Source organism: Notolepis coatsorum (genome assembly GCF_963971535.1).
Source record: "Notolepis coatsorum genome assembly, chromosome: 8".
Taxonomy (NCBI): Eukaryota; Metazoa; Chordata; class Actinopteri; order Aulopiformes; family Paralepididae; genus Notolepis; species Notolepis coatsorum.
In genome coordinates, this window is record NC_140172.1 from 68364278 (window position 1) to 68389175 (window position 24898).

A 24898-nucleotide genomic window follows, 5' to 3' on the forward strand; every position below is an offset into this window, starting at 1 on the left:
TACACACAGACAGTGGAGATGGCGAGCATTTTGACTTGTTGCGTGGTGGCGTTGTCTCGCAGATAATACAACTACAAGTCTAATTATATAATATATATATTTTATAAAAAAAAAAAATTATATAATTTTTAAATTTTTTTTTTCAAAAACGATCGGTATCGGATCGGTATCGGCCGATATGGCTCAAGACGATCGGTGATCGGTATCGGTGGCAAAAAACGTGATCGGGGCATCCCTAATTGTCGATGTTGTGTTGCAGTTGCTTCGCAGTTTCTGTAGCATGCAGAGGCCTTTACGGTCCCCCTATAGGGGGACCCTGCTTTTCTTTATCATAAAATTTAAATCGATCAATAGAGACCGTATTAGATCCCCAATTATCATATCATGGGGTATCATTGGAAAGCCACACTCATTGGCTACAACCGTGTGCACAGATTTTCGAGATCGCCAAATGATTGATGGAGCTAGAGCCCCGGGAGTCTGGGGTGGTAATGTGTACTTTTGCGTACTTTGGGGCACGCCTCACATATCGGCATGTAACTCGAGAACCGCTGAACGGATTTGTCACCTGAAAGGGCAATCGACAGGCAACAAATAGGGCTTTAATTCTATCCATATATTGTATTAAAAGGAATGCACACCCAAGCCACTAGAGGTCGGCAAAGAATCGTCCACATGTGGGCCCTTGGATGTTAAGGGGTCAATGTTTTTTAAATATTTTTTTTGTAGCCAAGAGTAAAGACCATAACCCTATCAAAAACAGTAGTCAAAGTGTATATTTTCATTTTTACCGATGTTTTATACGATTTATCGGAAATACAAATTTATCGGAAAATGCTAATTATCGTAAAAACCGCAAGGAAATGACTAAATCCAGATTCAACCCTGCCATTGGAAAGAGGAGCATTTGCCCTATCCATAGATGTATGATTTGGCCATAATAAGGTCAAGGTCAAGTTCAAGGTCAAATATGAATTTATAATTAAAATCGATTATCATTAATTACTGTATCTACAAATCCTTCTGTTTAATCATCTTCCCGCGGTTCATTTGCTTAGATTTTTCGTACACATGATCTCAATAAGGTGGTGAATGAGCTCAGTGAACATTTTCTCCTACCCGTATAGATTTTTGATCAAATATGCAAAAATCATAAATCATCATTTATATTCTCCTTTGTTTCATCACAATTTACTCAAGCCTAGTAACAGACACAATATTTCTGACACTGTAAATTAGGGGTGTAACGGTACACAAAATCCACGATTCGGTACGTACCTCGGTTTTGAAGTATTTTCCGTACAGTGGGGGGGGGGGGGGGGGTGTACAAAAAAAATTGCTTTTCATTTATCTATTTATTTAACTGTATTAAACAATATAAAACGAATTGGCCATAATATACTGAGCAAACTAATGCTTACTGCTGTAACCTACTAATAACACTTAAGTAAATCTGAAGATTATTATATTAACAGATGCCTTGGAGGATAAGTCGTGGACAACTGTAGCGTGTGCTTGTTTATACATAGCCCTTTTCATGACTGTGATGCTTGAATACAGGGGCAGCCAGGGCTTGCATCACAGTCACGAAAGGGGCTAGTTTATACAGAGCTGGTGGTATGACTTGCTGGCTGAAATACGGACGAGGGGGAACTAGGTAGCGGGGCTATATTACTTTTAACATGTGCTTAAACCCAGTGTTCTCGACAACGGAGTATGGTCGCAGATCTGCTGCTATAAAAACACCTATGGAGTTTGTTATTGCTTTGGCCCGGTCTGAATTAATAGCGAGATGCTGCTTGAATGCCACATGGAACTGGGTTTGCACTAGGATCTGTTTCTTCCGTGTACCAGTGATATTCACATTCGGGTGATGCCGTTTCAAATGCGTGATAAAGTTCGCAATAAAGTTGAACAATGACATGGCTCTGGCTTGTCAGTTAGTATTGACTCGCCATACTAAGGCTAATATGCTATGCTGAATTACAGCTCTCGTTCAGCGTGGCTGCGCGCTGCGTTGGATGAACAAACAACATCCGGTTAGTTGTGCATGTTATATTAGGGCCGGCGGGATTTAAGGTCAGCAAAAAAAGGTTCCGTGCCGTTGCAATCGTTCGGTGCACAGCGCATACTGTACCGGAGGACCACATTGAGGCGGTACAGTACGTATCCGCGTACCGTTACACCCCTACTGGAAATACATACCCCCAGGTCTCTAGATGTTCCTAGATACCAAGAACATGCAAATTGACCTTGCAGAAGTGGAGCAATCTTCCATTTACGTAGGCATGTACCTTTAGGCGAAATACGGCTTACAGCTTATCAGGTTAAGAAAATGTTTTAGCCCTATGCACTTATTTTAGGCATGGCACAACAAATAAAATAATAATAAAATGAATAAATAAAATATTAAATAAATAAATAGGCTACACGTCTCTTTTTGTGTTACAAATTGTGCTCACTGATATGAACATAGGCCTCTTTACTTACTTAAAAAAAGGAAATATCAAGAAATATGTTTATGGTGTGTTTTTTTAATATATATATATATATTTTTTTTTTATCTTATGTTGTGGGACTTGTACAGCACTTTGGTAAACTTTGTTGTTTTTAAATGTGCTCTATAAATAAAGTGGATTGGATTAATTAATTAAGTAGCCCCTTTCGTGACTGTGACGCAGCCAACAAGGTTTCACTCGGCTGCGCTGCCTGGGTGCAGTGGGGCTGCTCTCACAGCCAACGACATGACATTACATAATTATGTTGCAACCTTCGTCTATCAAGCAAACAATTATATAAATATGTATATGTAGTTGATGGAGACAAAGGCAGAATTCGACTTAATTAAGCACCTTTTATTAAGACATATTTTTATATGGGTCGGGACTAGGGATGGGTACCGAATTCGGTACTTTTGAGGTACCGAACCGAAACACGTCGGTACTACCGAGTATCGAATCAAGTAAGAAACCGAAAAAGAAATAAAAAAAAAAGTTTTTTTATTTTATTTTTTTTATTTATTTTTTTTTAACTTTTTTCTTTTCATGTCAACGTTCACACGCACAATATATGCTTACCTAGGATTTGACTTGATTCAACAACAAAGCAGTCGGAGCAATGACAAGCCGAAAACTGTCGAAATTGTAGTTATTTGAAGTTTGGATTTTTTTAAGGTTAATAAAATGTCTTGAGACTAAAGTACCGAAAAAAGGTACCGTTGGGTACCGGTATTGATTCACAGGTACCGGTACCGGTATCGGTTCAAATGTGAAAGGTACCCATCCCTAGTCGGGACACTTTAAAAAAGCAGCACAATGAACACAAATCTGTCCGACATAGTCTTAAATAACAAACGGCATTGCTTCGCTTCTTTGTCGACATCAGGGTTTTCTGTTAGAAAAAATTGTTGCCGGTCTCCGTGTCCTGCAAGATTTCAATCTACCGGACAAATGGGATCAATTCCGGTCAGAGTTTATTGAGCTTAAAAACAATTGATAGGCAGGCTATATAAAGAATGACATCCTCAAGGCATGTAGATTTATAATATTTTAACTTAAAACTAGGCTACTTTTGCGTATACAGTCATTATATTCCAAATCAAATAAGTCCCGAGACTCCGTGCTGCTGCTGCTGACTTTAAATCAAATAGGTGTCTCTGGGCAGTCGGCCCGACATTAAATACAGCAGTGTGTTATAATCACATTTTTATGAGCTAACGAATTCCGTTATATTGGACATTTGTATTAATTATATCAAGCGAATAACTGAGAAATTTGGCAGAGAGAGACGGCAACATTATCGTGAAATATAAACGTTGCGTGATGACTATTATATCTCCGCCTCCCAGTCCCAACGAAGAACATACCAATGGCAATAGCATGCAACTGCAGAGCCGCAGAGCCAGCGGCGCTCTCGGGTCCGGTCTGGGGACCGCTCAGCAGCGCCACCCACCCAACAGCTGAATTGCCAATGGCTGAATTGGAGTATTGCACTGTGCGCGCACAACTGCCAGCTCTGCGGCTCTGCAGTTGCATGCTTCTCGCAAATCTAGCTCCTGCTGCCAAACCAAATGAATCTCGACATCGCTTCACCAATAGTCGTTATCAGAACACTACACACATATCATAATAGAACACGCATCGTTGTCATTAGACCAGGGCCCCGTTCCCCGTACCTGGCTAACTGAGTTAGCCGGATAATTTCCAGTATAGCCTGACTTAAGCCAGACCTTTCTGTTCCCCGAAGTCGGATTTTCTAAATCACCATGGTAACAGATCAGAAAGTTTGAACCTGGTCGGGAGCAGGGTTAAGTTCAGTTAGCTGGATGAACCATGGCCACGCCCCCGCAAAGAAATGCCAGCTCGCTTCCTGAAATATTTCTCACAGTCTAGAACCATTATACCATTCTGAATTATGTTTCTGTGCTTCGTTTTCCTAGAGGGGGCTTTTGAAATGTATAATAGAACTAAATGCTGATAATAAATCATATTCAGCCTATAGATTTACTTTGTCCTAAATAAAATAATGCACGTCATATACGGCGCTCTGAGTGCGATACATGCTGCATGTGGTTATTTTAATAACGGCGCATTGCAAATGTGAATCCCGCGGGGATATTTTTAATGAATGAAACCTATCGGCCGTTTGGCTCTGATTAGTTTCATATATTCTCCGCTGTAGATTTGCTTAACGGAGCGCCCGGATTGTGTTTCATTCAAGCATAAAATTGAAGTGTCTATGCGTGGATTGTGGTTTTTGTGGATTATGAATTACGAGGAGGATTGTTGAATTGTATCATCACTCACACGTTATTGTGATATTGTAACTGGGATTAAAATGTCTGATGAGATGCGCTGTTTGACGGATTTGAGAAATTGAATGAGCCGTTGACGTCACATTAATGCATTTGAGAATAAAGAGATAAAACTTCATTCAAAAGAAAACTATTCGAAACACGGGTCTCTTGTCCATTGACGGATACACAATGGATATATCCCGTCTGGCACAGTGGTCCAACGGCTAGTGCTTAATCCTGTCAACCGGGCGACCCGAGTTCGAGACCCCGCGTTTCCAATAATTTTTTTTTGGAATATAATATTAATGATTATATGCAAAAGTAGCCTAGTTTTAAGTTAAAATATTATAAATCTACATGCATTGAGGATGTCATTCTTTATATAGCTCTCAACGTGCACCAAATTGAATTATTCCTACATTGCAAAAAGAAGAAAAAGACTAGATGTAACTGAGGGGTACAATTCCCTGACTGTATTGTTAGATATGATATTTAATACCACTACCTCATGTACTTTAACTTCTGGCCACCCAGTACAAGATATAAGTATGATGAACACTTTCCCACCTGATGAAACGAATCCACACAAATGTACCAAATCGAAGGTTTAATACAGCAAAAGGTGTATACAACGATCACTTAATTACATTTATGATTTGAAATATGAAATATGCACTTTTATGGCAAATGAGTATTCGTAGGTAAATCAACATTGAATGTCCAATCTCTGGTTACGCAGGGAGTAAGTATACAACCTGGAATATTTAGGAAAACGATAGCGATGGTACTTAGATGATTATAGCTGGATACACTAAGGGGGGGGGGGGGTCCCGCTGGTTGTAAGACAGTAGGAGGGGGGGGTTAGAGAAGCCGCTGGCGGTATCCCATCTGGCCGACGGTGTCTTGGGAGAATCCAAAGTCTTGGACACGGTGCCCACAGAACCTCGGACCGCAGACGAATACAGCTGGACCCTCTGTGGACGGTAGCTGCCGGTCCACAACGGAGAGACGTGAGGCGACCTCACTGGTGTCGAGCGCCGTCTCACCTGGAGTCCTCTCCGGGGGGTAGTTCCAACACTCCGCAGTGTTGGCCTTTATCCATGGAATAATCAAAGCACACAAAGCATAATCCAAGCCGTGGAAGGCTCGCCGTCGTCCGGGTAGAGTAATCCAATATACAGGTCCAGTCGCTCTTGGCCCGGAGCTCCTCGGATGCAATCACCACTAGGGGTCTGACCAGCCTGGTTAAGCGTCCAGATAACGTCAGGAACGATGGGGGTACTGATAACTTTAGAACTCTAACCGAACGATGCACCATACATAAATAGACTATTATTAGCTTAATAGAATACGTCCAACTCGACGGTATAGTGCCAAACTATGACTATTCAACTATTAATCTACACGATATCTCAATGCCTATTCTGGGGCCAAGTAGGCCTTACTACACCGCACGTGCGTCGTGGGGAGGCTTTGCGTCTGTCACTCTGTTGGAGGGTAAAGAACTGGACTAAAAGAAAGTTCTACTTTACTTGCGCCATATATATATGCGCTATGAACAAATAGTACCATTCGTATTTCGCCCGACATATTCCTGCGCGGAACCGGGGCTTGCCACGACATGTTAGGCGGCACGATTGAACTTGGACCTAGGGGTATGGCAACCTGGCGCCAGGTTCTCGTCCAATGGTAGAATGAAACTATTATGGGCTGTTTAGTAGACTAAAGGGATATTCAATGCATATTGTACAAGGAATATACAGGGGATATCAAACGATATACAAATACAATTAAATATATATATATAAATAAATATACATATTCGGTTTAATCTGATCCTTCACAACACTAGAAGAAGGGGGGATTCGAACGCGGGTCGTCTGCGTGAAAGTCAAAACGACCAACCGTCACACCACAGTGCAGATAAGTAAAACATCCACCATACATCAATCAATGGGTAAGAGAGCCGTATCCTTATTCTGAAACAGTTGAACTAATTATTTTCGCTAGCAAGATCTCATTTGATTATCCATTCCATAAACCTACTGCCAGCAGGGAAGTTTAAAGAAATATAATCTGATTGATTGGGGTAATGAGGGACTTAAAATTAGCCTATAGATTATGCATTTAACTTGTCGGCGAGGCTATTGAGCCGTACTGCAATCTGTTAATAAAGTTTTAAATCAATTAATCAATCAATGCCGTTAGAAAATCAGGATTTCTGCTATCGATATTTGCTGTCTTTTCAGCTGAGGCGGGCGCGCGCAATTATCCTGGGTCTCAAGTCTGGTTCGAGTTAACGAGACTGAATCAGCGTTCGAGGAACCGGAAAATCCCGGCTTCAAACATCGGGTTAATTGAATCTGGATAATGGGACTCTTGGATCGACTTAGTTGAACCAGGTACGGGGAATAGGGCCCTGCTTGGTGAAGCAACAATGAAACAAATGTAACTAAATTGTGCTTAGAGGGAATTATTTTCACCGGACATTATGACCGGAGAGATTTAAATATGTCGGACTTCAACTAGGGCTGTCTTAAATACTTCGAAGCTTCGAAGCTTCGTTCGATGGCACAAGCTTCGAACATTAAAAAAAATCGAAGTTTAAAAAAAAAAAAAAAAATTATAATTTTTTTAATTTTTTTTAATTTTTTTATTTTTACTTCGGTGTGTGTGTGTGTGCCTATTCTCAGTCCTTGCCACACAATGGTGGAATGAACTACCCACCCCAGTTAGGACAGCCGAATCCCATCCAATCTTTCGCCGTCGACTAAAGACGCACTTCTTCAACCATTATCTGAAATAAAATAAAAAAAATTAAATAAAAAAAATCTAACCCTAACTAACCTTACTGTCATGCACTTGTCCTAATAAACTAACCTACACTGTAACACGCAACACTTTGATGAATATTGTTACTCAGCTGATAGAGTTGTATCCTTCCTGATGACCTGTCGTACAGAACTTGTAAGTCGCTTTGGATAAAAGCGTCAGCTAAATGACTAAATGTAAATGTGAATGTAAATGCCTTGTAGAATTCCACACATAAGAAAGAAAGATACTGGGATGAATAAACAAAATAGGAAATAAAATGTAGAAATGCATGCAATACATAAATAAATATGAATCTCCATATATCAAATAGAACATTTAGATAAGGTGCTACTGAGATGTTTTGGTGAGTTCTTTGTTTTTTTGTGGAATTAGCCCTTCTTAAAAATGCATGAACATTCACTGATAATTGGTCTGTAGTGGAGTCTACAAGGTCTACATTGCCGGACCATGTAGAATCCGGACCTTGTAGACTGACATAATTCTGTGCATAGTTTAGTCTACACAGGCCATATTTCAAATAATCAAAATCTTACTTCATTCATCTTAAACATTCTTGATTTGGGGGATTGGTAGTTCCCATGAAATCTGAAGTTGTTCAAACGACAACAGCGATCCACCTTGAATTAAATCACACTGTGTTGGCTGTCACGAAAGCTACTTAATTCATTAATCCAATCCACTTTATTTATAGAGCACATTTAAAAACAACAAAGTTTACCAAAGTGCTTTACAAGTCCCACAACATAAGATAAAAAAAAATTATTACATTTTTTTTATTCGAAGCTTTGAATTAAAATCGAAGCTCGGCCCCGAAGCTTCGATTGCCAAAAAAAATTCGAAGGTCAGCCCTAACTTCAACAGATTTTGCCGGTCAAAAACCGGTAATTACCGGACAACGGAAACCCTGGTCGACATGTCTGCTGCACATGTCCTTGTTGTTTTCAACACAGATAATCTCCACGTGCTTGTTGTAGAGAGGTGGAGTCGAGGCGCCGCTTACTTTCGTTTCATTGGAGGCGGGAAGGCGCCGCTTACTTTCGTTTCATTGGAATGGAGGCGCAAGATTTGAGGCAAAAAAAATATATAATTTTCTTTATTATTATATATTTTTTTTTAACTTTGATTTTTTTTAATGTTCGAAGCTTGTGCCATCGAACGAAGCTTTGAAGTATTTAAGACAGCCCTACCTAACAGACTAACTTGTCTTGCTCAAGACTTGTTTAGGCATAAAAGAAAATATTGTTGGTTTCCTGTTGGTTGTCAGTTAAGGCCATGGGTAGGTAGGGAATTTATTTTATTTTTTATTTTATTCTTTCCCATGGCGACTATGGATAGGGAATTTCTTTATTTAATTAAAATGGATGCATGTACTCTGCCAGTATGTTTAATATCCATAATACTAAAGGTTTGACTAAGATTTCTATGAAACTTTATAATTTTTTTTTTTTTCTTTTTTTTTTTTTTTTTTTTATATAATCTTTTTTTAAAACTCATAAAATATATTGGGTCGCACCTAAATCGGCAGGGTCGGTCGGCAACCGGAAACAAACCATTATCAGGTAGACCCAGGGAACAAAATAAGCACCCGCCAAACGCCAATGGCGTGTAGATTTCCTCTTTGGCTGGTAAATTACAGAGGCTACTCAGCCACTCTGGCGTGTAAAATAATTGGGAGCCATATGAGAATATTAGAGTATTATATCAGGGCTATACAGTGCGGGCATTTCACTCGCATTTGCCTCTAAAAAAAGATTTGTGCGAACCGGAAAAATCATTTAGGAGCACAGTGTGCGAGTAAATCGTCTTGCGTAGTGGGCGTGTCAACAACTGTGCAATTGTCATTTCATAAGACACGGAGCAGCATGGATCAGCTCTGTAACAACTCATCTCGAGTCTGCTTCTATGTGCAATGAAAACTCTGCGAGCCGTTCCAACATGCTTTGCATCCTCGCCAGTCTTGTATACTCACGTTGCGCTAAAAAACAATAACTACTGTAATGTTATCTGCTAACTGAGTACTCCAACTAAGCTAACCTGCTAACGCTAACTACTGCTAACGCTAATCACTGGGGACGCTCAGAGGCATAGTGAGGGAAGGCAGGGCTGAGAATCTCTGTTTATCTCTGTGTGTGTGTCTCGCTCTCTCTCCCTCTCTACATCTCTCTCCTGAACCTATTTCATTCAAAAGGAAGATATTGATACACAGTAGCTATAGTATATAGCTCAGTAGCTGTAACAGAATAATTGTATTAATTACCATTGATTAACTATTATTCAATAGCGTTTAAATTATAATGAATTAAATAATTGTATAAAGAATTTTCCACGTTCTGTCATCTAATAATATATTCCATTACCTTTCCTATCTGTATCGAAGTCAAAATGTTGGTATTGTGACACTGACAACAGTACAACATACAAAAGCAGCTTGACAACCGATATCCTTTGTGTCTAGTAGGCTCAGAGCTCTACGCTAACCTTTTTCACTAGGGGCACAGGTGCTCCTAAATGAAAAAAGTTAGGAGCACACAAAAAAATTTAGGAGCACCCAAAAATATTTAGGAGCACAGTGAAAATATTTCAAGTAAAAGAGTTTTTTTTTTTCAAAAATAAATGTATATTTGTACTGTGCGTGCATGTGTGTAAATTAGCTCTTGCTACAACCCTGCATGTTTACATTTTGTATTTTGTACTTTATGTTCATTAACATGTGCTGTCCCTATCAAATAAATAAACTATCAAATCAAACTACTGCTACAAAAGTAACAGTCACTTAACTTTAGCTTTTGCCCCTTTTATGCATACAATGCCTATGTTTTGGCTGTGTTGCTCTTCTAGAGAAATAATCCTTTCAGGGTTGCCTATTGAAATACTGTACACCTCCAGTACAGAAACATTGTTTATGAGTTTGCGTGTCAGGTAGACCATTGATTGACAGTCGAGTCTGCCAATTACGTCACACCGCTTGCACTCCGGCCGTCCGGCGCTGCAGCTGGACCCTATTGCCCACCTCTGCTGTTCATAACGCTAGCCAAGTTAGCTGTACACACATACACAGTGGGCCGGCAGTTACTTTGGTGTAGGGGTGTAACAATGCATCGATCCTAAGGGGAAAATTCAACTGCATCGATTTGAAAATGTTAGAATCGATTATCGCAATTTGAATGTGTAACACACAGTGTTATGTTGTTATCATGTCCGTTACAGTCAACACAACGGCATACGCTACTGCATCAACGTTATGATTAACAAAGCAAGGCATTCGTTTTGTTTAGTGATGCGCGATATATCGGCCGCCGATATAATATCGGCCGATATGGCCGTTTTTTTACACATCGGTATCGGTCCGATATCAAGATAGGGGCAATATTATTATTATTTATTTATTTATTTATTTATTTCTGAAAATAAGTTACAAAAGTAAAAAAAGTATGCGTTTTGGAAAATAGCTCTTTATTTGATTATCATAAAAAAGTGTTTTCTATACAGAGATATCGACATCGGTAAATATCGGTATCGGCCAGAACAGCAATATTAATATCGGTTATCGGTATCGGCCACAATTTTCACATCGGTGCATCACTAGTTTTGTTGCATTAACGTTATATTACTATTGCTATCACTAAATCTAGGTGTTCTAAAATATATTGCTATTGGTAAGACTAGAAGTTACATGTCTCGGGAAACTCTCGCATATCGCAATGGTGGCGTTTCAGGAAGTAAACAAGCCAAATGAGAGCTTCCGATTATTGGTCATTTGCTTTCTTTCTCATGAAACCAGTCACGTCACTCTACTGTGATTGGACCGTTGGCTTGAGTGCAATGTGGGACTTGTAGTTTTTTAACGATTCTCGTGGCGGAGGGAAAAAAAGACGAGAGGCTGTAATCTGTACTCGCACAGCGTGCGCGTAATTGATTTTTACGGTTCGCACACACATATTTTTAGGGGCATATGCGAGCAATTTGGTCGCACTGTAGAGCCCTGGTAGGCATGGGCCAATGTGTGATTTTGGTGATATGTGCTATTGCACAGATGTTGACCCTTAGTATGCACACGCAATAATAAATAGTTTGTTAATAAACTCTGTTACTTGAAAATGTTTCACTGTGCTCCTAAATTTCTTTGTGTGCTCCTAATTTTTTATTTATTTAGGAGCACATGTGTTCCCTGGGAAAAAGGTTAGCGTAGAGTAGAGCTGCCGCGGTTACCGCATTACCGCGGTATCGCTGTTGCATCACGCCCACCGCAGAGTTAAGCTGAATACCGCATCACCGCTGTTTTTTATAATAATAATAATAATAATAATAATGATAATAAGAAGAAACGGTCGGGGGGGGTAACCGCCGGGCGCTACCACCAGGGCTCGAGACTAACGATGTCCCGTCGTCCCCTGGACTATCAAATATTGATTTAGGACGGACAGAAATCTTTGCTGGGACGCAAACGGGGACGGAGGATTTTTTTCTCTCACAGCCACACTCTGCTGACCGTCTTGCCCCTCCTCCTCCCCCTCCCAGACCCGTGGCATATTGTAAACAAACCCTCGAGTGCATGAGCACCGTCCTCAGAGCTCCTCTTTCAACATTTAACAAGCATTAAACAAAATGGCCCAGTCATCTATTCACTTTTTTTTAATACATGAGGCGTTGTCTAATGTTATCTAGCTACTGATAGCTCCTGATATCAACGTCTGATATAATCAGTTTGGTATTCATTTCGCAAGTGCTGGCTAGCGTTGGCTAACTAGCTATCGCTCGTGAGCTACCGAGCTAACGTTACTGTTTAAACAAAACTACACAGTCAACTATTTTTAGTTTAATACATGAGGCGTTGTCTAACTGGCTAGCTACTGATAGCTCCTGATATCAACAAATGCGCATTTCAGTTTAACACTTTGGTCGCCAGGCTTATATTCATAATAAACCATCCCATGCCAGCTCTATTTGTCTATGGAGCAGTTCCCCTTCTTTGCAGGGCTATAATTTTTTAAATTGTATTGCTAAATTGACATTACTATGGCCCATTCAACGTCAAGTATCTATTGTTCAGGGTGTAGCAACGTTATACTTTTTCATTCACATATTCATACTAAAATACGGTCTAAAGTATAAGTATGTTTTTATCGTTTTCTGCAGCATTCTCCAGAACGTGATTTATAGCCCTAAATGCATTATATTGATGATCAAATACAGTTTGATAGCGATCTGCGTGAGATAAAAAGTTTCAAATGGACGTGCTTCTAGAACAGACCTGGGCATTGTACGGTATGATTCTGACCGGCCCGCGAAAGATTACATGATAATAAAAAATAAATAAAATAAAATAATTTCTTTATTTTTTTATTTTATTTATTTATTTATTTTTCATGTCAACGTTCACACTCACAATATAAGCTTACCTAGGATTTGACTTGATTCAACAAAAAAGCAGTCGGGGCAAGCCAAAAACGGTCGAAAGTGTGGTTATTTGAAGTTTGGATTTCTTTTTTCACAACTGAGGTAGGTAGATTAATCCCTACTGAACACACAACTGCAGGGCAAGGGCATTTTTGCTCATGAAATGCATAGCCATGTGAAAGCCTTCATGACAAAGTTGCAATTAATTTCAAGGCAACTAGGCAGCAACAATCTCAAACACATGAAAACCCTGAAAGAAGTCAAACCATCAGCTGATCACCGGCACAGGTACTCATCCATGTTGGGAGCACTGCATGATGAATTTTCAAGGCGTTTTCAAGATTTCAAAAAGGTTGAGGATGAAATGCAGCTGGTTTCCTCTCCCTTTACCTGCAGTGTTGATGGTGCACCCACTGATGTTCAGCTTGAACTCATTGACCTGCAGTCTGATTCACTACTGAAAGAGCACTTTAAGTCAGCATCACTGCTAGAGTTCTACTCTGCTCTCAAGGAGGAGAACCTTCCAAACATGAGGAGACATGCTCAGAAGATGTTCTCTTTGGATCCACCTATATGTGAACAGACATTCTCAGTCATGACGTTTACCAAGTCCAGGTACAGATCCTCTCTCACTGATGAACATCTCGCAGCTGTACTTCGCATCTCCACCTCAGACATGCAACCTGACTTTGATGGACTTGTTAAAGCTCAACAAAGACTGGATTTATCACACTGAATGAAAAAAAAAAAAAGAGCTGAAGAACACTAAAATGTGGAAATATAACAAGTGAAATGGGACACTTGATCTTTTTTTTGCACAGTTCTGAAAACATTAAATGTTTAATATAGGCATGTAAAGTAAAAAAGGCTACTGGGACACTTTTCTTTACACAGTTCAGTGACATGTCTTGTTTATTTTGGCTATAAGATGATGTGATGTCTTTAGAAAGCTAAGAAAATCCTTGTTTCAATAGTATATGAAACTCAAAATAATAACTTTATTTGTATAGCACTTTTTCATACATGCCCTTTGTTATTAATGTTTCACATTTTGTTTATAATTTTGGAAATAAATTCTATTTGAATAAATGATATTTTTGAAAGCTAACCTCACCTTTTAATTGCCAAATAATAACATACACTCTTACCAGGGGTCAAAACAATGCCATTTACTGCTTTTTATATAGAAATAAAATGTATATTACCGGTATGCATAATTGAGTTTGGAATTTTGGCCCGGCCCTCCAACATATTTTCAGTTGCTCATTCGGCCCCCCGGGAAAAATAATTGCCCACCCCTGTTCTAGAAGTTACTACTTATCATCTGATGTTGACCGGATGGCGGGGGGTCGTTTATAATTCCGTGGCCAACGTTAGATGATTCATCTAGTGTGGGTGATATGATCATCAGAGCAGTTTATATCGAACACGTTAAAAAAAAACGCTGAATCTCACCGTAGCTTCCTCGTAGTGATGAGCGTGGAACAGAAATATTCCTATTATGGGATGTAGAAATATGCAATCCATCTCCAGGTTGTATAATAGTATATACATCCAAATCATGTTGTTTATCGAGTTATTGGTAACGGATTGCTATCCATTGTGTCTAGCTCGAGTCCTGGGACTATTGGCGAGTGATCGGACCGAATTGGAATGAGCACCAGCTTCCGTTTCCGGTTTGGGCGATCCGCCGATCGGCCACCAGATGGCGCTCTTGAACCGTTGGAGAGTTGAGAGGGGATCAACAGTAGATCTCAAGTCTCCGGGGGAGAAATATGATTGCGATCACAGATTTTTTAAATATTGATCTCAAAGACGTGGTACGGCGTCTTTGGCAGAATGAGCATGGCGGGGAATGACGTGGTAAGGCGTTTTTGGCGACCAAAGTGTTAAGAATGATAGGGATGCGGCAGCATGAGACCTAGGTAGCTCACGTTAGCTCACTGTTTTAACGACCCAGTAAACTAAATAGTTCACTTTATTTAATATATGATGCATTGTCTGTGTTTCACTTTCAATAACGAATGCGTGCTTGCCGAATCCCAAACAATATTCATGCTGAAAAGTCATCCTCTAAAGATGGACATTTAGACTAGAGCAGGGGTGGCCAACCCGCGGCTCGCGAGCCGCATGCGGCTCTTTGCCCGTCATTGTGCGGCTCTTCATCCATTACATTTTTTTTTTTTTTTATGTCACTCATTCCATAAGGACGTAGAATAAACATTTACCATTTCTTTTTTAAATTGTCCATTTGCATGTTCTTGGGATCTGAATCTAGGGACATATATGGATCAGTGTCAGAAATAGTGTGTCTGTTACTAGGCTTGAGTAAATTGTAATGAACCAAAGGAGAATATCAATTCTATTTAAATTTTGTTTATCTTTGACTGTGAATAACACCATGCTAAAATTGACCAGACCTGAAAAATCGAAGCAAATGAATAAAGGGAAGATTATTAAACAGAAGGTTTTGTAGATACAGTACTGAATTCTGCCATCTTTTTTATAATGTAAATTTCTCCACCATTTTTCATCGTATTGCAACACCGTTTTTTGCAAGACGTTCACAGAAAGGTAGAGAAACTAACTGCGTTCTGTTTTATGGAAATAGCGTTCAGGTTTGTGGGAGATAATCCCAAAAAATAAGAGAAATAAAAAAGTTTATCCAGAAGTCAGATGATTGACAGACTACACTCACTTTTGGCTGTGCCACTTCCTCCTGTCAATATGCGCCGGTTTCCGACTCAATGCCCTGAGATTTCTATAATCTTATATTTCACTAATAACAGTTAAAATAATTGGTAAACAAACGTAATGCTGAAAATATCCACTTTTACTGTATATCTCGGGCTTAAGAGGTTAACCCTGTGAGGCCCAAATTAAAAAGACATTATCAACTTCAGATTAGAGCCATATGAAATCCGTTTTATTTTTTTTCCAAATTCCATTTTATTTTTTTCCAAATTCCGTTTTTTCCGTTTTAATATTTCAGAATTCTGTATTTTGCTTTGTACGCTCATTTTACCATCCGAAATAGTGTCTAATAAGTGGGAATGAATAAATGTCCACAATTTAATAAGATATAACAGTCCATTTAATAGGGCTGTCTTAAATACTTCGAAGCTTCGTTCGATGGGCATGGGATTCGAATATGAAAATAAAACTTGATTATTTAAAAATATAAATGATATATATATTTTTTTTTGCAAAATCAACTCTGCCTGTCTTTGTTAATTACAACAAGCAATGCTGTTTGTTATTTACGATGAGGTCGGACTCGGCACTGACAGATTTGTGTTCATTGTGCTGCTTTTATAAAGCCTCAAATGACGGCTTACAATATTTCATTCATGAAAGCAAAGTGTTTTGTTTGTCTAAGATTTAAAAAGGTTTAAACTTTACAGCACTGACAAAGTTGAACAAAGTGCTGTACAAGTCCCACAACATATTAAAAAAAAATATATATAATTTTTTTTTTTTAATTTACAGTTGATTCCATTTTTATTGCTCAATTCCGCGATTCCGTCCGCGATTCCGTGATCGTGGATTTCATATGGCTCTACTTCAGATGCCAGAGGGTGGGACATATAAACACATTTACTATCAAATAGCATTGTGAGGCTGAACAACAGGACCAATTGACTATAGGCCTACATGTGCTTACATTTTTTTAAATAAACATAATTTTTTTTAATTTTAATTTTTTTATTTCTCTTTCTCCAATTTTCTGTTTTTCTCCCCATCCCAATTTAGTCGCCGTGCCAATTCCCCCCCCCTCCCCTACCTGGCTGCTGTATGCATGTTCTCCTACGAGTCGGTACAAGGGCGTCCCGAAGCCGGCCGGCGGCCGCATGCTTCCTCCGATACGTGTGGCGACTGCCAGTGACGTCTTTTCACTTGGCAGCGAGGACTCTCATTGGTGAAGTGTAACGCGTGGGAGGGCACGCCATCTCCACCAAGTCCTGCCCCCGCTGAGCAAGCACCGAGACCTGACCACAACGCCAGATTCCCACCCACCAGCTTCCCACCCCCTAATACTGCCAATTGTATTAGTATGAACGACCAGCCAAGCTGGTAGCAACGCCGAGAGCTGGGCTCGAACCCAGCATCTCCTGCGTTGGTGATGAGCGCAATCTCCGCTACGCCACCTGACCGCCCTATAAACATTATTTTTTTAAATGGCTAAAAGTGATTTTGTAATTTTGCAACCGTGGGTCTCACAGGGTACTTTTAACCCTGTGAGGCCCAAATAAAAAAGACATTAGCAACATCAGAGGCCAGAGGGTGAGACCTATAAACACATGAAGGGTGCCGTGACTGAAAAAAAAGTTGAGAAACGCTGGTATATGGTGTGGCTCTTTGTGGTACCACAGTAACTTTTGTGGCTCTTAGTCTCTGACTGGTTGGCCACCCCTGGACTAGAGGCAGGCTATATGCTACAAAGAGTAGACTACAAAAAAAATTCAAACTTTTTTTTTTTCCATTTTTTGTTGCGGTTACCGCGGCGGTAGGAAATATTTCGCAAATTTGTGCGATAAGGAAAAAATCAATACCGCGGCAGCTCTAGCGTAGAGCCCTGTATATAGTAATTAGGAATGCCCCGATCGATCGGCCATTGTGAAAACCGATCGAAAACATGATCCAATTCTCAGCGGAGTTCTCACTCGCTGACTTCTCTCTCAGGCACACAGCTGCTGCTGCAGCGCACTGCCCCTCCCCCTCCCAGACTCCTCATGTCAACAAGCTCCGGCAATAGTCTAGTGCATGAGCAGCTCCGTGAGCTAACGTTAGCTACCTAGCTAACGTTAAACAAAATGACCCAGTCAACTATTCACTTTTAGTTTAATACATGAGGCATTGTCTAACGTTATCTAGCTGGCTAGCTACTGATAGCTCCTGATATCAACAAATGCTCCGGCAATAGTCTAGTAGTGCATGAGACCTCCGTTAGCTAGGTAGCTAATGTTAGCTCACGTTAGCTCACTGTTTAAACGAAATGACCCAGTAAACTAAATAGTTCACTTTAGTTTAATACATGAGGCGTTGTCTAATGTTATCTACCCGGCTAGCAGTAGCTACAGCCTACAGATAGCTCCTGATATCAATGTCTTATAACATAATTGACATTATTCGTTTTTGCAGCTGTTGGCTAATTAGCTATCATGCTTCATAACTGAACACATACGTTTCAGACCCTGGTTAGTCAAGTTGAACTATCGCTCTGACTGGGGATGCTGAGGGCATGCTGAATGTGATTTGACCAAAGCAGAGTATACACACAGACAGTGGAGCTGTTTGCAGATAGCGAGCATTTTGACTTGTCTCACAGATAATACAACTACAAGTATAATTATATAATATATATATTTTATATATAAATTTTTTTTTAATATATTTAATATATATATATTTTTTTATAAAACCAAAAATGATCGGTAACGGCCGATATGGCTTATAGATGATCGGTGATCGGTATCAGTGCCAAAAAAACGTGATCGGGGCATCCCTAATAGTAATATTAATAACACACTAAAAAGCTATTACAAATTTTTGGCTGGTAAAAAATCTGCCTGGCTGGTAGTTTTTTAATCTACCAGCCACCTTGGCTGGTAAGCCAAAAAGTAAATTTTGTTCCCTGCCGGTAGCGATAAAGGCTAGCCAAATGCTGAAATAAAGGTCCTATGTTCCCTGGGTCCTATGTTCCCCGGTAGCGATAAAGGCTTGCCAAATGCTCCCAGTGCACGTACCGGCAGTGGTTTTCAACCAGTGGTAAAATATGCATAAAAGATAGCCACTTATACTATTTTGAGAAGATGTCGGGAAAAATTCAATGAAATAAACAAATGTGAATTAAAGAATTTAAAATGAAGTTTAGCCTATTAAAATCGTTTTAGAAGCCTATAACCATGTACGTATTTTAACTCTTGCTCCGTGGACGACTGGCTGCGAGGACTGCGAGGAGGAGGGGGAATAGACCCGTCTCAAACCCTGCCCTCTTTTCTTGATCCTCCAATCACAGCTGTCGCTTACCTCGGACTTCCTCGAGGTAAGCGACACAGGTAAGGTACAAGCAAGCAAAACTTTGACTGAGTTCGGTTAATGATGCTATAATTCTCTGCTGTGCTTTTAGGCACACACACACACACACGCTAACATTGATTGTTGCATCATGCCAATTAAAGACCTCCGCGACAGACAGGTCCTGCTGCATACACGCCATGACTGAAGGAAAACACAAAACAGCCCGCGCGCCACTCACACCACCATGCACGGCGACAGGAATGCCACCCCTATTTTACAAAAAGACATTAATTAATTGCATTGTTACTGTGGTGCCATCGTCGCCGTCAGTCATATTTAAGTAAGGATAGTTTGAATGACACTTCAGCACCAAGGCGCTGTCCACCTGGCGAGAAATAAGCCAATAGTATCCAGCTGCACAGCCGGAGAGCAACGCTCTCAGGGCCATGAACATAGCAGCAAATGACGGCATCCTCTCATGTTCCCATTAGACTTCATATCAATAGGGTTTGACAACTTCATATCAATAGGGTCAACAACACAGGGAAGTTCTACAAACAGGCCAGAGGATACAGTAAATTAACTATACTTCATAACATGTATTTTTCTTTTCTTTTTTGCTCACACAATATCTTGAATGAATGCGTTTATTTATTTCGAACATAACTAAAAAAATAAAAATAAAAAATTTAATAAAACAATGAAGTAATAAACATTAAAAAACAAACAAGCAAAACAGTAATGTTCGTTATAATTTATTTATAAAAAATAAAGTTTGGTCAACGACCGGCCCACTACTAGGCTGGGAGTGACAGAACAGCAGTCACAGCGCGGCCCTGAGAGCGTTGCTCTCCGGCTGTGCAGCTGGACCCTTCTCAAATAAGCACGAAAAAGATGTCACTCGCCACTTAAAGAAATCAAAAGCGTGTATTTAACAACCTCAAAAACGTTCGAAACACGCTTTATATTAACTTAATAAATAAACAAAAACGAAAAATCTACTTATGTCAACGAAAATGTCCAGTAGGCCTAACTAAATAACCTATATCACATCTCTGTTACGCGCAAGCAGCGTCTGATGGCCGAATCTGTCAGACGGCACTGGAGTAAATATACAGTACTGTTACATCCAGAATACCCACATACACTTTACACAATTACACATGTTGCACCATATCTACACCCTCACACAACTCTTGTCGCTTTTTCGGGAATAGCGGGGAACATAGGACCTTTTTTTTTGTCGTGACGTGTACGTTTGAGAACACTACCGTAATGACAGAGAAATGAAGCAAGCTGACATGGTCGGCCCTCACACAACTCGGTCGCTTTTTCGGGAGCCGCAACGGGAGTGGGGAATATAGGACCCGGGGAACATAGGACCTTTTTTATCGCTACCGGGGAACATAGGACCCGGGGAACATAGACATGCTCCCAGTCCCAGCCGGCCGTGACGTGTAGCTAGCTAGCTTGCTAGCCGGCATGATGCATGCAGTGCACAGGTCTGAGAAGAGGAGCTGCACATTTTACTCTGTCCCGAAACGCCTCTACATGCCCCGATTTTAAATGTTTAACGACAGTAGACATTGCTAACGTCTAGTACGTTTAGCGAGGTAACGTTAGCTAGCTAGCTAGCTAGCTTGCTGGCCGTGACGTGGTTCAGGCGACAGCACTGAACAGGCTGCCTAGTGAACAACAGGCTGCCTACTGGTAACTGTAGTTCTTTTTTTACGACAAATTAAAAACCTTATAACTACCTTTATTTCAACCAAAAATGCTTGAACAATAATGTTAGTGGTAGAAGATAACTCATTTTGGGGCGGTCGGGTGGCGTAGCGGAGATTGTGCTCGTCACCAATGCAAGAGGCTGCGGTCTCGACTCCCGGAGTCAGCATTGCCTGCGGCTTGGGCCGATCGTCATACTAACTCGTTTGGCTGAGTTAGCGGGAGGGAAATCGTGGGTGGTAATCTGGCACATGTCAGGTCTGGGCGCCTGCTCAGCGAAAGGCAGGAAGTGGTGAAGGCAGCGTGACCTCCCACTAAGGCTGTCCCCGAAGCCTGTTTTTGGGATTCGAACTTCGTCAGGGTTTTACGAACGAACGTTCGAACCTTCGTTTAAAAAAAAAAAAAATATCCTCAAACTAAATCCTCAATTTGAATAAAGTGATTAATCTGATTAAATTAGTCTCTTTTTTATTAAATCAACTTTCTTTAATGAATATAACGTTTTTTTAATACTATAATATTAGTGTAGCCTAATCTTTATCTGCAACTGTGAAAAAAAAACACATTGGTTCAAACAGAATGAATAGACGCATAACAAAAATCAAAAAAATCTAAAATTATTAAAAATTAAAAATTTGAATTTTTTATTTAGAATTTGAATGTTAACATAACGAATTAACGTTCGAACATTCGGGCTCAACCTTACCTCCCACGCGTTACACTTCACCAATGAGAGTCCTCGCTGCATGTGTGGGAGGAAGCATGTGGTAGACTTCAGGGTTCCCTTGTACCGACCAGTAGGGGGAACATGCGCACAACGACCAGGTAGGGGAGGGGGGGAATTGGTATAACGACTAAATTGGGATGGGGAGAAAAGCATAGAAAATCAGGCGGAGAAAAAGAGGATAAAAAAAATAAAAAGAAGAGAACTCATTTTGTGCAAAAATCGAAAGCTTGCCAATGTTCATGTGGCAGAATTGTTACTTGTAATTTTTCCCCCATCAATACGTTCCCGTTTTATACCGTGGTGAATATGAGTGTTATTTCGGAACGATCAGGGCTAATTCCTGTGAGGCTATTTATAAGGCGCAACGCTATAACGTTAAATCCATTGGCGTTTCGTCCATACACACGCTAGAGTTAAAAATCCAAATGCATATGATCGGTATTATGTTCCATCATGAATGCATGAAAGGGGGCGGGGGGGTCGTTTCTGATTAATTTATTGCCAATAACGGCATTCGTTATTACCACAACATACGCTGATCAGGGAGATGGCTATGAAATCCTTGCACGATCAAGCTGAAATTGACGTTAAATTGTCCTTACCTGTGGCCGGTCGGATTCCAAAAAGAATAGGAAAAAAAAGAATTAAATAAATATAGGGCCAGCTTAGCCTGTCACAATAGCAAACAGTGTCATTCCACATACCTGTTGTGTCTATTCGCTCATATGCCCAGTTAGCTTGAATGTGTAGCACGTGTAGGGAACAAACTTAACTTTTTGACTTACCAGCCATTTGGCTGGTAGATTTAAAAAACTACCAGCCAGGCAGATTTTTTTACCAGCCAAAAATTATAAATAGATTTTTAGTATATCGCCATGTGTTGTTATTACTATATAATACTCTCATATGCTATTTTCAATTAATAGCATAAACAACATAAGGAATATTAGCATAATTTTGAGTGGACTGAAGGAATGAGTCAGCGTTAATAGTTTTAAATGCAAATCATTTATTGAAACACTCGGGACACACACACTGTTTCAACTCACCACCCCTGCATCATATTGTAGTCTAGTCCTCTGTCTTTCCTCTGTCGGCGTGCACACACCACACGCAGACGGCTCCTCCCCCGCTAGCCCCCACCCTCTTCTAGTCAGTCTGCTGTTCTCTCTCTCTTTCTCTCTCTCACTCTCTCTCTCTCTCTTTCTCTTCCTCTCTCTCTCTCTCTCTCTCTCTCTCTCTCCTCTCTCTCTCTCTCTCTCTCTCTGTCTGTGTTTATGCGGAGCAGCGTTAGCTCTGCGCGCTAGTTTGCCCCGAATTAAATGAATAACTATGTTGCAAATCATAGTAGTTTTCACTGCACATAGAAGCAGTCAAACAGCGGGAGCATTTCGGGAGCATATGACCAAAACCCAGGCAACTTCGAGCCCTTAAGGAATCAAATAGTCTGCGCTATGTCTGCATGCTGTGTAGCGCTGCTCTGCTCGGCTTTAATGGAGCAGAAGCACGGACTGGGCGGATATGACTCGCGGAGTTGCCACAGGTTTTTTTCAAAATAAGTATCATATGAACCGAACGTTGTTGGCTGACGGAGCCATAGATATTATGACTGGAGCTGCGCTTGGGGCGGAAATGAGACCCGCACAGGATTTTCAAAATAAGAGTATCGATATGAACTACACGCCAGGTGGCGGGCAGTAGGCATGGGCGGTATGACGGTATTACGGTATACCAGGGTATTTAGAGATACCGACGGTATTGAAAATCAATAGTCAAAATCACAGATCCATTTCAGTTTATATTACAGTGAAACGGAGTTTTAACAGTGGTTGGTTGTAGTGCACTGCACACGCGCACCAGCAGAGGGCGAGACCAGTCCTCGAGTCACTAGTGGAGCGAGGCAGCGAGCCGCAGAGCTGGTTGTCTATACACAGGAGGAGGAGGGGAAACCCTGCTTCACTGGAAATTAAATGAGAGTCGAGACACGCTTACCGTTGCTGCCTGGTGCTGCGGGCTAACTGGCTGTTCTGAGAGCCAACTGTTGTGTATGTGTATCACAACGGTGGTCACGCTTTACGGTAATGTTGCGACAGTGCTGTGAAAATACCGTAAAACGTTGTGGTAACGAGAGTGTGTGTTGTGGACTGGTGGAACAAGCAAATAAACGGTAAAATGTTACGTCGCAGTCCGGTGTGTTTTTGAATACACAATACTAACGTTACTAGTACTAGGGTGCTGCGGGGCTCCTGGCTACCATTCTGAGAGTTAACGTTAGTATTACTAGGATGCTGTGGTCTTCTGGCTAGTGGCTCCATTCTGAGAGCTAATGATAGTAGCACTCGGATGCTGCGGGCTAACTGGCCATCTCCGCGATTTGTTTACTTGGTAACACGGGTTGCCCCCCCCCCCCCCCCCCGCTGATGAAAATGAAAGTCATACCGCTCAATACCGTACACCGGGGTATTATGTAATCAAGGGTATAACGGTATGAAAAAAGTGATACCGCCCAAGCCTAGCGGGCAGACCTCTTTGTTAGTCGCCAAACCTTAAATCTGTCCGCCATTGGCGGTTGGCGGGTACTTATTTTGTTCCCTGCGTGTAGCCTAATGCATGCAGTACACCGAGAAGAAAAGGGTATGTATCTGCTTGTCTAACTCCAGGGTAGATGGCAAATAAGCAAATTTCCCAAAAATTTGCTGTGTTCCTTTTTAAGTTGTGACGTATCAACCTTCCAATAAACCGGGACCAAACTTCCTGCTTTGGCTGAGGCTCTCGTCTTTTCAACATGCCTCAGTGCTGAGTCCCTTGTTGTTTTAATGGATCTGAGTCAGACGTAACAACAACAACTGAATAGCAGATTCCTCAGCCGTCCTGTATTGTGACTGCATAAAGCACAAATCTGGGGCGACAGTGGCTCGGGAGGTAGACCAGTCGTCTGGCAATCCGGAGGTTCCCGGTTCGGTTCCCGCTCCTCCCGGGCAGCGTGTCGATGTGTCCTTGAGCAAGACACTTAACCCCTAATTGCTCCCGACGAGCAGGTTGGCACCTTGCATGGTTGCCTCCGCCGTCGGTGTGTGAATGTGTGAGTGAATGTGTCAAATGTGAGTAACAAATTGTAAAGCGATTTGGATAAAAGCGCTAGGGCTGACCTTCGAATTTCTTTTTGGAATTCGAAGCTTCGGGGCCGAGATTCGATTTTAATTCGAAGCTTCGAGATTTAAAAAAAAATAATAATAATAATTTAAATTTTTTTATGTTGTGGGACTTGTACAGCACGTTGTTAAACTTTTTCAGTGCTGTAGAGTTAAACATTTTTAAATCTTAGACAAACGAAACACTTTGCTTTCATGAAATATTGTAAGCCGTCATTTGAGGCTTTATAAAATCAGCACAATGAA

At 40.8% G+C, this 24898-nt stretch overlaps 1 protein-coding gene across 3 annotated transcripts in view; it reads left to right on the forward strand.

Moving 5' to 3' along the window:
- Window positions 1-24898, forward strand: part of LOC311233189 (transcriptional regulator ATRX-like) — a 65147-nt gene that overhangs the window by 16004 nt on the left and 24245 nt on the right. The window lies entirely within an intron of this gene.